Source organism: Thalia democratica, chromosome 8 (assembly GCF_965202585.1).
Source record: "Thalia democratica chromosome 8, ktThaDemo2.hap1.1, whole genome shotgun sequence".
Classification (NCBI taxonomy): Eukaryota; Metazoa; Chordata; class Thaliacea; order Salpida; family Salpidae; genus Thalia; species Thalia democratica.
Window position 1 is genome coordinate 19,757,418 of NC_139172.1, and position 11,344 is coordinate 19,768,761.

Below are 11,344 nucleotides of genomic sequence, written 5' to 3' on the forward strand. Positions count from 1 at the left end.
TTCTCAATAACATTTCTATCCAAAGAATGGAACAATAAATTTATTCAAAATAAATAATAATCACAAATTATTTTTATCAAATGTTACTAAAATATTTAAATATGTAAATTAATGAATTTTGTTTTGTAGTAACGTGTTTATTTTCAGTTATTAAGTTTTATCGGTTTAAATTTAGAACAAAACTTTATGAATTCTATTTACTTTAGTTAGATCAAGAAGAAAACGGAACTTAAGAACTTTGGTAAACTTTCGATTTTACTCTCCATTGAGAAAAGTACTTTAAAATATTTATAGTCGTAATACTTATAAAAAATAAAACTTCAGACAAGTTTTAATGCAAAAGTACAAAAAATTGTTTATAAAAAATATACTAATCTAAGTTTTTTACACTAATATAGTTGTTATCAAAAGCATTTTTTTTAATTCTCAGCATAGTTTAAAATATTTTTATAAAAAGCAAGTTTTTTTACGTTAAAAATAGTTCATAACTAAAAACTTGTTTTTTATAGTCAATAGAACATTTATAAAAGTTACCTGATAGAAGCGATAACTTTTAACGCATATTTTATTTAAACAATAATTTTATGAAATCAAATGTTTTGTTGTTCGTAAAACTTACTTTGAAAAAGATAACTTGAATTGAAAAAAACGTTGTGTCACTAAACCACTGTTGTTTTTGTTAATACAGAGTTTTTAACATTGTGTATTAGAGCATTTTTTTCTACTGACCACATGTTGAATGCTGTCTCAAAAACAATTGAACACAAACAATGATTTTCACCGTAGCACAAACGTTGCTTAACATTTTAGTATTTGAATATCAAGAAAATTTAACATACATTTTATATAAACTTTAAGTTTTAAGATATTTAGTACAAATAGTTATGTTCAAAAATTGTTGATAAAAAAATGTACTCAGATTTAGCGACAAACGTAGAATTTCTTATACTTTTAGTTTTAAATTTTTTGTCAGAATACTAAAACATTATAATCGGTGTAACGTACATCGCGTTAAGAGAATGCGTAAAAAATAATATCAATATTAAAAATCATATAACGAAAACATTTAAGAACTAAAAGCAAGTTTTTAAACTAAAAAACATAGTACATATGAAATGTTTTTCAAATACTAACTAAACTATAAATAAGTCAAATCTGTTTGCTTTATGTCTTACCACGTACTAATTGTTGATAAATGTTTTTGTAGTACACTATACAAAGCTTTGCCAACTTAAAAAAGAAATCTTCCTGGTAATTTTTTTTTATGTTTGAACAGTTAGAAAACAAAATTTTAATCGAAAGTTACAACAGACAAAAATAAAAAATGATGTTTAAAAAAATTCCAACTATGCTTTTCCTTTAACTTAATTTTAAAATGTAAAAAAAAAACATATATACATTATTTTTCATTCCACAGTTTTGTTTAGTAGTACTCTAAGTTAACTCGCTTAACTTTGCGAAGACTTCTACGAATGCTGAGTGCATACAATGACATCACACCGTTTACGAAAAAAACTTTTTCTCATGCAAATACGAGCGATCAACACAACAACGCCAACTGGTGGTGATTGTAATGTTTTTTTGTTTATCTCACAGAAGAAAAAAACATAAAAAAAAATTTCGTACAGAGAGTAGGAATATTTTTTTGTAAAGGCAAACAAACTCCTGATTAAAAAAAAATAATTTAAAATTCTTCTAAAGCGTTTTATAATTTGTTAAATTTTGTCACTTTAATTTAAACATGGGTTTAGTTGGTAATTTTTACTATTTTTTTTTAACTCCAAAAAAATAGTTAGTATAAATTTCTAAAACTAAACGTAATTATAACATAAAACTTTTAAATAACTTTTTTTTTAAATACTTAAAATTTTGATTGTATATTTATAATATTTTTGTTTGATATAATTACAATTAAAACATATGAAAACGTTTTTTTTTTATCGTTTAGTCTGTAAACCCCTTAAAATACTTTACGGTAAAGACTGTAGTATAGAAATATCACTAAATATAGTTTAATACTGGACAAAAATAAGTACATAGTTTTGTTATAAATTTCAAAGGATCGTATTTCCATAAGAACCATACTTGAAAAAGTGTTTTACTAGAAAACATGTAAAAAAACAAATACATTACTATAATACTACAATCACTAGTAACTATTTTAGATTAATTTTAACTTAAAAAGGAAACAATGATATAAAAATTTATGCGTATTTAGGTAAAACAATTAAGAAATTTAAATGATAAAATATCAAAAAATTTAAACTTGTATAGTAGACATTACTAATCAACTATGAATTTTCTTTAACATTAATAGTTTTACCCTGATGAGTTTTAAGCTAAAAATAAATCGATTAAACTTCTCTGAAATATTAAAGTCACCTTATAAAAGCTTAATATTACAGATAAATTTATGCAAGTATTTATAAGCATTTTTTTTAGTTATTAAAAACTGTAATATAGTAGATGAGTGATTTTATAATGCTTTTTTGTAAATAAACTTACTTAGCACAGGCAAGCTTACTTCATTTTAATAATTAATTTGATTATATATACTTTTTTTTTTAGTATCTTGAATTTATCAGTTATATTTTTTGGTCACAAACGTTAACCTTGAAAACAGTTTAAAATACATTAAAGTTAAAACATTAGACACAAACTTTAATAAAAATCTTTTAAATGTTTAAGCTTTGCCATAAATAATTAAACAGCCTGAATTTAAACACAATTTTACTTGTTTTTTTTGATCTAAGCAAACGTTTACAAAACAATTTTTTTTATGTATTTTCAGTTCAATACTAGCTATAGTAATAACAAACAAAGTATACTTTGTAAAACAGTTCTAAAACTTAACTTTAAGACTCTCGATGTAGTAACATTTACTTACTTAAAAGTTAGATTAAACAAAATTTAATGATTATTATTTTATATTGATGGTGAATAATTAAAAATTATATGCTTATCTTCTAAGTTGCTTGTTTAAAATAAACTCAATTATTAGGTTTGCGAGTGTTTTTAGTTTAGACAAAAATCTTCAAAAAAAGTTCTAAAAATTAAAAAAATTTAAACTAATGTATTGAAACTAGTTAAAGTGTTACACTTTTTAACTATTAGCTTTAAAAGTATTCATAATTTCTAAAATTTAAGCTCGCACTAATGTTTTTTGTCCTAATGGATGACGTTTGTTCAGTCGAAAATATAGTTTTGTTCTAACTATTTGTCGATTGGTGGCTAATTATACAAGGCTTTGAGCTTGTTGAAAAACTAGTGTTTCCTTACTATAACTTCAGGATTAAAAATCTTCAAATTTTTTAATAATTTTGTTTATTTAACTTTTAGTAGACTTTATTAAAAACGTACAACTGTACTGCAACTTTTCAAAAGTGTCGCTTCACTGCTGAAGTTTTGTAAATTAATTAAGCTACAAAAATCCTATTATTTTTATTTTAGATAAGTTAGACTTTTATTTTATAATGTATTTAAATATGTAACCACCAAAGTAAAACTATTCGTTGTAAAAAAGATATTTTTTGATACAAGCTTAATTTATAAAACATCTTTTAATAGCTAAACATTTTTTTAATTTAAAGCTTTAAATTTTAATGTTGATAGAAATCAATTAATTCAAAAAAATTTTAAGGTTTTAAACTTATTTAAGTAATTAACTTGAGCTCACTAAACTCTAACGTTAGTTACACAACGTTTAGAGTTTTTTCATTACAAACTCATTAAATAAGCAATTAAAGTCACAAACTCAATGTTCATTAAAATTTAATCAGAGTTATGAAAAAAAAGTTGAAATATGTCTCCAGCGAGATTAATTTTAGGCAATTATAAGATTTAATTCACAACGCTAAATACCAATAATGTCTGCAATTGGAAAAGAGTACAAATAATAAAATTGATAATAATTGTATTTTCAAAAAGCAATGTCATAGTAATAATCTAAAAACTTCAAATTGGGCTGACAGTAGTTTCTAAAAAAATTGTGACTAAAAACTATCCGAATTAATTTATCTTGCTGGCAAAACACTAAATCAGAAAGCATGTTCTAATTTTAAGTACTTACTCGACCACTAATTTCAAAAACAAAAAAAAAGATGTATGTATCAATTTGAATAAAGTGTAAAACATAACAGTTTAAAGTCTTTGAAAATATTTTATTTTATTTTGTTGTTTCGTTTTAAATTTGGACTACATAAAAGCATTTACTACTTAAACTTTAAGTTTCTGACAAGTCTTTTTTGTATTTGTAAATTTGTATTTGTAAATTATTTTTATCTTAAGGTGATAAGTTAGCGAAAAAATCTATTAAAAAAATTATTACTTGTTCATTTTTTTTAAGATAGATTGGTACAGATAGGTTTAAAATAATTTATGCTTTTAACGCTATCCATCAATGATAAAAATCTATTATTGAAAAATAAAATTTGTTTTTTTTTAAACCATTGTTTTAAAAATCTTAATGTTAATTAAAATAATCTATAAGTGACAATAGTTTGTATGTACTAGAAAATGTTTAATTCTTTTTAATTATAAGCTTAAATAAAAATTATTTATAAACTTATCAGAAAATAAAATAGATGTTATAACTAAACAAACTAAGCCAAGTAATTTATCTTTATGATAAAAAACAAGTAATTTATACAGAAAAACAAAGTATTATAACTATCTTTGTATTAACGTAATCTATCTAAAAAGCTGAGCTAAACAAATGACCTAAATTTGTTTAGGCTAGTAAAAGCAAACGTTAGTAAAGAATATATATCTCTTTACTTTTTAAAATCAATATATAATAAGTAAATGCACATTAGTACAACTAAAACCAACCAATTAAGTAAGAACTGATTAAAGTTTGTTAATGAAAACAAGTATAAAATTACTTTTTTTTTTGTACAAAACATTAAGCACATAAACTTTTTGATGTAACAACACCAATCAATAAAATTACTTTCTTCTTGTAAACCCATAGAAGATTTCAAGCTTTTGTTTGCTAATAAATCATCATCTACTATTTCTTATAAACATTAACTCTTTATTAATTGCTTTTGTATAACAAGTTTTACTATTTGATAGGTTTTTAATTGTTTTTATAAAAATAAGGTTTAATAAAGACAATATCGTTTCATACGAATTTTGTTTAACGAGTAAAAAACATTTTTGTTGTTTTAGTAATCAATTGATAATTTGTTAGTTTATAAAAAATCTATATATTAGTAAAGTTTTCTTTGGTTTAATTTAGTATAAATAAGACAACAAACTATAAAAATTTATAAAAAACAACTAACTTAATTAGTACAATGAAAACTCAAAGCTTCTTGAAATTCTAAAGTAGTTACTTAAAAACTCTAAATTTAGCTAAAATTAAAACTTATACTTACTTTAAGTTCAGAAGAGTTTGTTTTATTTTGGAAATTAAAAGTTAATAAACAGATTGATTTGTTTATAAACAACTCAAATGTGCAGCTATACGCCTCATAAAAAATATGGTTACTTTACGAACGAATACTTGCTTTCGAAACTACTGTTATTAAAAATTACTTCAAGAAATTATTACATAGTTTCTTTGTTATAAGTTTAGTTTATTATTACTCTCTTTATTTTCTAAAATACTTATTAAGACTTTTAATGACTTTTATTAAAATTGTTTTAATTAGCTATCGGTTTTTTAATGTAACAAAGCTTTTTTTATTTATAAGTTTTTTTTTAGATACGTCAAAGTTATACTTTAAGTAAAAATTTTTGTTGGAATACTATTTAATATACTTCAACAAACAAAGTATATCAATAATTAAAAAAAAGTTTAATACTGATAAGTAATGCCATATCTGATAACTACTTTTCAAGGATGTATATTTTTAGCTTTAGTTAATTTCAAGCTTAAACTAAGTAATTTTTGTTTTGTTAATTTATAAACAAACTTAATTAAAAAATGTAACAACTATTTACTTTTAAATTTTTGCAAGTATTTGATTGCATATTTTTGTCATCTAACTCTAGAAAATATTTGTTTTCTTTTACTATATATAATTCAAAAATATGTTCTCACTCAATTGAGTTGAAAGCTATATATTTTTCAAAGTTTATATAACTGAAATTGTTGTTTAAAATTTTTTCATTCAATTTATTTGACTAATAAAACTTTTATTTGTTTTGCTTAATATAGTTTTATTTGTTCTTCAAGTTGATACAGTATTTGATGTGCTTTATTTCTTAAATGATAATATTTTAATTAAAAATTTTTCGAAGTAATCACTAATTATCGGTGAATATTTGTTAGGTTTAGTATTTTGTACGTTTAAAGTAATTTACAAACTTTTTTTTGTTTTAGTTATTAATAAAAAAACAAGATTTTGTAAGATAGTTGAAGTAGTTTTCATAATTTCAATATTGCTTTTGTTTTTCTTGTTACTATAAAATAAATGAAAAATTCACACCTTTACAAAATCATTCATAATACATCTTAGTCGTTATTTTAGACAACTTAACAATTATCAGTTTAAAGGAAATCTAAAAGAAAGCGAAAAACAATATTTTACTAATCTGAAAGTCTAAGTATCTTACAAAACTTAACACATAATCTACTAACACAACAAAGAAAAAAGTTATTAAAACTTTTGTTAACAAAGGAATTTAAAGCTTTATAGATATGCTTGCTATCGTAAGCTAAACTCCACTTTGATAACAAAAATAATTTTTAAGTAATAACTCTCTTTTTTTTCTAAGAAACAAAATTAATGTTTATTGTAAATTAACTTTATAAACACTTCATTATTAGTTTTTATCAAAAGTTTCTAAGAATTGACGAAAGAAACAATTATTTACTTGTGTATGTCAAGCACTTTACGAGTACAAGTTAACCTTTATTCTGAACCTAAGTAAAATATAACAGAAACATAAAAACAAAATTTTAGTAAAAACTATAGTCTTAAATGTCATATTATCATTATGTTGTGTAAAATTATATCTTAATAATACAGTACTTATATTTGTTTTATTTACAATATATTACCTAATTTATAATGCATTTTGTACACGGTGAGATAGTTTTCTATAAATACTTTTCTTACGACTCTTAATTTTATACACTTAAAAAATAATTACCTTTACTTTTAATTATCTAAGGCACATTACAATACATACATCTGTAAACGTTTTTATTTTATTATTACGTTATTGAACATATTTTTAGTTGTGTATGTATGTATATAGTGTTTAATTATAATGATTAGAAAATAATTGCTTTGATTAAAAATAAAGATAATAAAAAGTTTAGAAAATACTTTCATTTAACGTTTATTATATACTATTTACTTTTTTTAAAATCGGATATTAATGTTTTGATTTACAGCTACACTTTTAAAATATTGTTCATTTTATCATGCTAAGTAGTTTGTTTTTGTTTAACAAAAGTTTCTTATGTATTAACACCAAATAAACTTAGAAAGCTGTGTTTTTTTTTCGGTCTGAAAAAGTAATAAAATTGTAAATATTTAAGAGATCTTTATACAAAGTACTACAGCTATAACCAATTGTGATATGATGATTAAAAAAATCTATTAAAACTTAATTAGACAGTTGAAAATTATATATAAACAAAAAAGTGTTATTATCTTAATTCAAGTGTTTTTATAAATTAATGTTTTTATATTTCGGTATAATTCAGTCAACAATCACTAAGGTTTACATACAAGCTCTTATTTTTTATTGTAGCTTAGTTTTAATTGTTTTCTTGAACTACAACGAAATAATTAAATTTAATTTACCAGTTTATATTATAAGTTTGTATGCTAGTAGTTATACAAAAACATGAAAAAATTATTATAGACTTAGATAATCGTTTTTTATTGTTATTTTCTATTGAGTATTTAACTTAATTTAAATCTAGACTAGGGTTTTTTAAACTCATCTCCTTACTTGAAACTTATTAGTATTTCAAAATATTAATTCTAGTGATTTACTCTACGAATCGCAAAAGTTTTTGAATTTTATACAACGTTTTACCCTCTCAATAAGTAACTAGAAAAAAAACACTTTTTATTTGAGGTTTTTTATTTTCAATGAAAGCAAGTGAATAATAAAAAAATGTATTAAAAAAATAATAACAAAAGAGTAGATTCCTCAAAATTTTATGAAAAATGACAAACAGTGGTATTACATTTACTTATGTCGTAATTATAACACATAAAAAAAAAAAAACCTAACAAAAATTTATACATTTTAGAAAACAACGAACATTGCATTACATTTACAACCCCTTTAATTGAAATGTGAATATATTTTATTTTAAAACAGTATTATAAAATAAGTTTTTAAAATGAAGGTAAAAAGAAATTTAATATTCTTTAAAGTACACACATACTTTTAAAAGCATATCTGTAATATTAGTATAACATGCTACTGATAATTCCTTTCAAAAAATTTTGATTGTAACTTTTCATAATTGTTAACAGCAGAATTTTTAAATTATGTTATGAACAATTTTGCCTTCTGAACTCGTTCATATCATTAAATAAGTTTATTGAACCCGAGAAAGAAATCGAAGCACAAAAATATGTTCAAAGCACCTGGAAGTAACAAAAACTTTTTAGTTATTAAGCTACAAGACTACTTTTTTACTTTTACTGTTTTGATCTAAAAAATAAAGAAAGAAATAAAATACAAATCTCTTAACGTTAAAACTTGTACTGTACAGTTATAATAATGTGTATACATTAAAAAACCAAAGTAAGATATTTAGATCAAAATAACTTAAATTCGGAAATAAATATTAGAACTTTCTTTTTTCTGAAATTTATAAACTCAATTTATTTAACTGTTTAAAGCTCAAAAGATAATTAAAATCTTTAAAGTTAAGTTCTATGTGCTTGTAGAAAAAGAGTAAGTCTTTTATCTACTTCAGCCTTTTTGATTTGTACAACAGCAAATATATATTTATACTTATAAATTTAACTTTGAAAAGTTAAACCAACAAACACAAAAGAAAAGTACACGTAAACTGCTTGCTATAATAAACTCTTATAAGAAAAAAATCGACTAACGTTGTTTTAATTTTTTTACTCTTACAGTAGTTTTAGTTAATAGCTTAGTCAATGTTTTTGAAGCTTATATATCAAAGACTTTGTAAATATATCCAAAAAGAAAGAAATATTAATTCATTATAAGTAAACTTACTAAGTGTAATAAGAGTATAGTAGTAATTGCTACAATCTAGATTTGGCAAAAGTTGTTAGAACCCAACTAGCATACTCATTGAGGACTATCTTAAGGTTGCAGTTTGGAAGAATGTTTCGAGAAACTTTATAATTATTAGTATAAACATCAGCAATTTCATCTTCATTTTTGATGTCTTCTTCAAAAATAAAAAAATCATTACAAATATTGCATATTTAAAGTTGTTTTGTTTTAGTAGTAAATAATTAATGTTTTTTTTAATGAAATATTTGAATGATTATTAAGTAAAGGAAAACTTAAGGGACTCAAAATAAACTTAGAAATATGTTCAAAAACACATTTATGAACTATTTAACAATTTCATTAGTTTTAATATATTTTTTAAGATGAATATTGTTGTAAAGATTGCTGGTTACCTGAGAAGCATTAGGGTTTTAAGACAATTATATTAGTCTTAATAATATAAAGTTTTGGATCTTATTCTCTAGCAAGCACTTAGGGATACAAACATACAGAAGATTTTTAGTTTTAATTTCATTATTTTTTTTACAAACTGTTTATATAGTGACAAAAAAACCCTCAAAATACTTGGTCCAAGTACCTGGTATACAAAAAAAGACTTCTTAGTTATTGAGTCGTACACTATTTGGATACAATTTAATGTCAAATCCAAAAGAGTGTTTTAAAAGTTTCTTTTTTGTCGTTCAATAAACAATATAAGTGAGAAACCTGTTTATAATGATATAATCAAAACTACTTTACATTTTTGTTTTCTTCTTTTTGATCTGTATTTAAATGCGTACTCAAGTAGAAGATAAATCTATGTACAAAAGTAGTTCGAGCTTGAAATTTAAAACAATTGTTAGGTAGAGACCTTTAAGTTATTTACAGCATAAGTCTGTAGACATACATATACTATTTTTATTTAAACTAAAGAATACTTTTTCAAGGAAATAAATTTTATTTTGTTGCAATTAAACGCATTATTAACATAAACTTATTGTTAAATAAAGTAAATCTTAAAAATTGTCACAAGTGCTATAAAAACTGTTATTACATAATACCTAAAAAAGATCTATTATGTTTATAAATAGTTCATATAACTTCATTTAAACTTCAAAACACTTATATATTTTTTTTTAAACACTAGTCAATAGTCATTGAAAAATATCACTGTTAAAAAAAAATTTAAATACTATGGATTTTAAATCCTAAAGCAGTGTTTAAAAATACCTAACAAAACACACTGTTCAAAACAGCTATAATATATATTTTTCAAATTTAGTTCTAGGTGCTTTTGTTCAAAACTTTTTTAAGTCTCTAAAAATATAATAAATGTCAAAAAAAAAATTTGATTTAGCTAAATGTAGGCAAAAAAACATAGATAATAGTACCTTGTGTTAACATTTTTTTTGTAATATATTTTTTAAACAAGTCGAAAAAGGAAATTTCGTTTGAAACTTATCCTCAAACAGTTAGTCTATTTTTCATTTTAGCTTTTTCAAGTTAAGTAAAAAATTTTTGTTTATCTTTACTTAATTTATATTTTACTAGGATTTGAAAAAATTAGTTTAAAAGTTACACAATGTAGTTAAAAATTTTTTGTAATGCTTAATACTTTTTCTTGTCTTAAACAAGATTGAAACATTTTGAGTAAGCCTTTTTTTCTCGTTTAACTTATTTTACGGGTCTTAGATATTAGCAGTGTTTTTATATTTTGATTAGCCAATTTTCGCAAAGTTCTAGTATTGCTTTATAAAACCTTTTTCTATTAAACTATGTGATTTGTATTAGTTTTCAAACTTTTAGAAATATAAGTTGCTAGTATGTTTCTTAAAAGAGGTTAAAACGAAACAAGCTAGTTAAATATAACAATAACAACAATTTGCAAACACCTGTTTTATTGAACTTGACTTAGTATTTAAAAACTATCATGTAAAACTCAATAAAACTATGTTATAAGCTTAAAACAGATAAATGTACGACAGTTAAGTAAAGCAAATACTTTTTATATTGTTTTAAGCACTTTTATTTATAAAACATTAGATTATTATCATTAGAAACTCGTAGCAAAAACGAATCATCAAAGAACGTTTTGTTTTGTTAGTAGCGTTTACTACTAAATTAGGTGAAAAGTATTGTCTTTTATTTAAAATTTTTTATACTTAAA